This window comes from Lactuca saligna, chromosome 5 (genome assembly GCF_052625555.1).
Source record: "Lactuca saligna cultivar CGN05327 chromosome 5, ASM5262555v1, whole genome shotgun sequence".
Taxonomy (NCBI): domain Eukaryota; kingdom Viridiplantae; phylum Streptophyta; class Magnoliopsida; order Asterales; family Asteraceae; genus Lactuca; species Lactuca saligna.
The window spans coordinates 212,136,406-212,141,607 of NC_136421.1; the positions used below are offsets into that span (position 1 = coordinate 212,136,406).

General features: G+C 27.9%; 1 long non-coding RNA gene across 1 annotated transcript; it reads left to right on the forward strand.

Annotated features, from left to right (window-relative positions):
* Positions 1 to 3,498: 3,498 nt before the first annotated feature.
* LOC144997414 (uncharacterized) lies at positions 3,499 to 4,981 on the forward strand. Its single transcript, XR_013659797.1, has 3 exons — positions 3,499 to 4,057; positions 4,373 to 4,429; positions 4,494 to 4,981. It is a non-coding gene; the product is annotated as an uncharacterized LOC144997414 (long non-coding RNA).
* Positions 4,982 to 5,202: the final 221 nt, after the last annotated feature.

The following is a 5,202-nucleotide window of genomic DNA, read 5'->3' on the forward strand; positions in this document are numbered from 1 at the left end:
TCGTATTTATATTGATCTTTTAGTTAATAGAAAGGCAAGCATTCAATGATACCATCGTTCAGTTCAACTATAGGTTCTGAATATGAGTTTGAAGTAACTTGTTCAACAACATCGACAACATCAACATCATTGGAAAATAAAGCATCTACATCTATGTTTTCATCGAATGAAAACTTTTACATGAAAGTACACATCAACATCTTGTGAGAACAATTCATTTGCTGAAATCAAAGAATTAATAAACAATAGCTATCACTAAACATGAAAAAAGCACACCGTGTCAATAAAGCTACATGTTATGATATTGCTTTCACTTGCTCTTCATTATTAATCAAACTAGTTTATAACCCGTGGAAACCACGGTTATAAAATTAATTAAATTTTTATAATAAAAACTCAAAATTATTAATCAATTATTTTAAACAAATTACTAATTAAGAGATATTTTTATTAGTTATGTGAAATTATAAACGTTGATTCAAATAAATATGTAAAATTAATTTTCAATATATATTAGACATTTTTTATTTGTGAACTAAAAAAAACAATAATATAAAATTTAAAAGTTAAAATAGAGAAATCAATACATTGAAAAATAACATTAATGAGGATGTCTAATAAATTTAAAATGAAGAACTAATAAATTGATATGTAGCAATACATTAATTAAAAGGTTTAATATGGTGACATATGGCAAAAGAACTACTATTTTATTGGTATAGATTATTAGTATAGATTTTTATAATAAAAACTCAAAATTATTAATCAATTATTTTAAACAAATTACTAATTAAGAGATATTTTTATTAGTTATGTGAAATTATAAACGTTGATTCAAATAAATATGTAAAATTAATTTTCAATATATATTAGACATTTTTTATTTGTGAACTAAAAAAAACAATAATATAAAATTTAAAAGTTAAAATAGAGAAATCAATACATTGAAAAATAGCATTAATGAGGATGTCTAATAAATTTAAAATGAAGAACTAATAAATTGATATGTAGCAATACATTAATTAAGAAGTTTAATATGGTGACATATGGCAAAAGAACTACTCTTTTATTGGTATAGATTATTAGTATAGATTGTGATCCATGCTCTTTTATTATTCGACTTTGAAATCATGAATTTGTAACAAAGGTAAATCATTACTTAAATCAGATGACGTACATTACAGTGAGAAAACGTAAAATGTAAACAAAAACAATTCATGAAATCGAAGAATAATATGATCACCTAAGAACTTTTGCGATTTCGATTTCAACATAACTCCAAGAACAATGGATGAAAATGAAGCTGATTTGCAGTGATGTTAAATCGATTTTGCTGCTATTAATGTGAACGAAGAGGATTAAATTGCTTTTGACAAGGAATATCTTGATTTTGATATAATACAAGATTACAAATAATGAAAATTGAAAAAGTAAATGAAGGTTTTTTTTTGTACTTACAAGCAAGTGTGACTTGAAAAAAAATGACTCTTTTAATGATGTATTTTATCATTGACCCGATGGTACCATAAGATTAAAAATATTCTAATAATAGTATTTGATGAATTGACTTAATTTTGCTACTTTTGGTTTGTAACTTGGAAGTATAAGTGTACAACAATGATACTAGGGAAGAGGTTTAGAACTGTTGGAACCGAACCGGTACCAAACCGAAATCGGACCGGAATTGGATAGGATTTAGTAATAAGGTCTAGTTACCGGTTTTCCACTTTTATAAAAATCGGTTCTGGTTCTAACACTAACACCAGTTAGAACGTGAAACCGAACCGAAATTTGTACCACTTTTGAAAATGCATATAACTCATTCGTATGAAGTTGAAATTACTTGGTTTTCTTTCCAACATGTAATTTGATGTTTGTACTTTATTTTAGACTGTACAAATACATATTTTGGTTAGATATTGAATCAGATATAAGCCCTTAATGATATAATACTAATGCTACATATTTTATATTTCAACACTTCTTTTTTGCTTTTTTGAATCTGTGCTAGACCTGTTGAAAATAATTGATACCCAATTACCCAATCTGACCCGTTTTGAATTTAGGTAGATCTGGTCGAGGAAATCGGGTATCAGATTCGGAAATTCGGATAATCGGGTCACCCAATATTTAAATAGGTCGGGTATTGGGTAGGTTTATAATCTGGGTATACCCGAATACCAGATTAAAACCTAAACACCTAGTGTTATTAACCTATATATATATATATATATATATATATATATATATATATATATATATATATATATATATATATATATATATAAGGTCATGCAAATAAATATGGTTCAAGATAAGCTATCTATCTTGAACCAAATATATTTGAAACTTCCAAACTCTTCAACTTATTCTAATTGATATATTAATTGAAATATTTTATCTATAGTTCTATACTACAAACATTATTTCTTATCTTTGGTTACCCATAGTTGTTTTTTTTTTTTTTTTTTCTCTTTTAAGATTGTTATGTAGAATACATAAAAATAGAGAAGAATGTTATAGTTGTCATATATTTAAAAGAAATAGTTCAATGATGAAATACATTAGGGTTATAATCTTCTTTGCATATATTAAAGATTCAAATAATCAAGCCATTTGATTGATTTAAAGAAAATAATATCAAAGATTCAAAGTCAAGGAAATGATACAAATCAACTGTCTCACTTTTCTTTCTATATTTTTTATATTTTAATTTTTTTTGCATGGTATTTTTATGTTTCATAGATTATAAATAGATATTATAAATGCATTTTTGTGTTAGATTGTACACATGAAAGATCTTGGAGCAGCCGTCGGTCAAGGTTGATGTATATTTTATGATGTTGGATTATTTTTCAAATATAAGAGTATTGTTTCTCAATCAATAGAGTGATTGATCAATTGTATTATAATGATATAATTGTATCACAAAGAGTTAGAGAGGTTAGGGGTATTTGTATCACAAATCAATAGTTATTATTATGGAATATTTTAACCTTTGTAAATTGTTGAAAAATATGATTTTTTGTTTCATATATATCTTTTTATATTGAAATATTTAATCTTAATAGTTATCGTTTTCTAACTTAACATGAAATAGTTATAGAATATTAAGATACTGATATGAAATTTAAATGTTGTTTTAGATATTTAATTAGCATTTTTAAAGAAAAATGTTTTTGGATCATATAAATAAAACCCTTTTTTATATTATGTTTTTTTTATAAAAACCATTCTGATTTGAAAATATTCTAAAAACCCACTATTTAAACGTATAAACACTTTAGTATTTATATAGAGCTTTAGTGAAAATTGGATTTAAACATAAATTTGACTTTTGTCACATTCTTATATATATATATATTAAAGGGGAGCATTTCTTAGGAATAGTACCTAACCATGGTACTGTTCTTTGGGTTAGTTAATCTACCGTGGTTAGTTAAATCCCCGCTACCTACCCTTCCTTCTGTCACCGCTTTAGATACATTTTCTTTTTCATTCTTTTTTGTCCGCAATCTCCACCGCTTAATCCCTCCACCGATCACTCAAAACCTTCAATCACTTTGAATGTTTACTTCTTCTATTACTCCACCGCCTCTCATCTTATCGACGTTACCTCATCACCTTCCACCGCCTCACCACCTCAGGGAAGTCGTCCTCGGATCCGGTTCAGATGGTCGCCGATTTCATACACTCCACTACCGATGTTTGTTCCAGGTTTGCCATCGATTTCATACACTACACTCAGATCCGGTTCTGCTCTGCTTCATGTATCCCCTTCTTCTGAGTCGTCATTCGGTTTTGGGGAAACGATGGTCGATCGAGCAATATTAGGGTTTTTAGTGTTGGTGTTCGGCTTGCAATTTTGGGTCGACTGACTCGCTCCTATACAAGTATGCAATTCCAAATTGTCGTCTGGCTAGGGTTTCGGATTCGGTGTCGCAAGATAACCCACACACAAATGCCTTTGGTTCGTTGATACAGATCCCGAAAGGCGCAACTGGCAAGTTCAACTTCAGCTTCAATTGTTGCCTACGTTTTTGGATTCTGTTACAAGGTATTTCTCAATTTCTTTGCTTCTTTATTCTTATTTGTTTCTAATGCATGCAAACTGTTTGTGGAAATGCCGAAGTGAAACTAATATCAGATTATGTGGTTCCCATCTACTCTAGTATTACTGTAAAAACGGTTTTCTATTGAAAAATGAGATTTTTGATATGCTCATCTGGTGGTGCTTGATGATTTAAGTAGCCTGACGATTTTGATAACAACGGTTTAATATTCTGTTGGAATGAAAAACTCTCTTTACAAAATGGAATGAGTCATTTGTAAAATAATGGGAATCATTTCATTGGATTGATTTTGAATCCAGGCCTAGCTGGTGTTTTTTGGGTTATAAATCCATGGAGTATGCATCTGGCGAATATGGGTATGTGACTACTTCTCTTTTAACTATTTTTACTTTTTTAATAAATCCTTTTTACATGCTACAGTGCTAATTCTATCAAGCAATATGTCTCTCCAATCTGCAACAATGTTAGATGGGTTACTTGGGCGCAGTCATTTCAGGTCCAAATGGTTAGATTGTTTCATATAACTCTTCATTTTTGTACTGTTTTTCTGAAACCGAATCACTCTATTTGTGTTAACATGGTGAAGGGCTTTATTGGAAACGTTCCTATAATTAGCTTTGCTTTCTAATTGTCAATAAACTATAAGAAACTTAAAAAAAATGGAAGAAAACTGAAGAAATCATAAGAAATTGGAACAAAAAGTTTCTATAACTGTTCTCAGATTGCTAGAAAACTTGATTTGTAATAAAACTCCAAGTCTGTACAGATTTTTGTCTTTCTTATTTGTTTGTGTTTTTTATTTCGGTTTTAAAATTTTTGCTTTCATTTTATTTAAGTTTTAACCAAAAATTTTTAGTAGTAATGATCAATAATGTGTTATGGAAATTTAATATTTACATTTTTTTAAAAAGAAAATAATTTAAAAAAAAAAAAAAAACATTCAAGTGAAATGCAAAAGAAACAAATGACAATGAGTTGTGAAATAAATAATCTAAACCAATGTTTTTAGTTGTAAATAGATCATTTAATTATTAATACATTTGAATTAATAGCAAATTATAACATTTATATAACTCATTGTTTTATATAATTTATTTTATATAAATAATACATATAAATATTAGAGGCA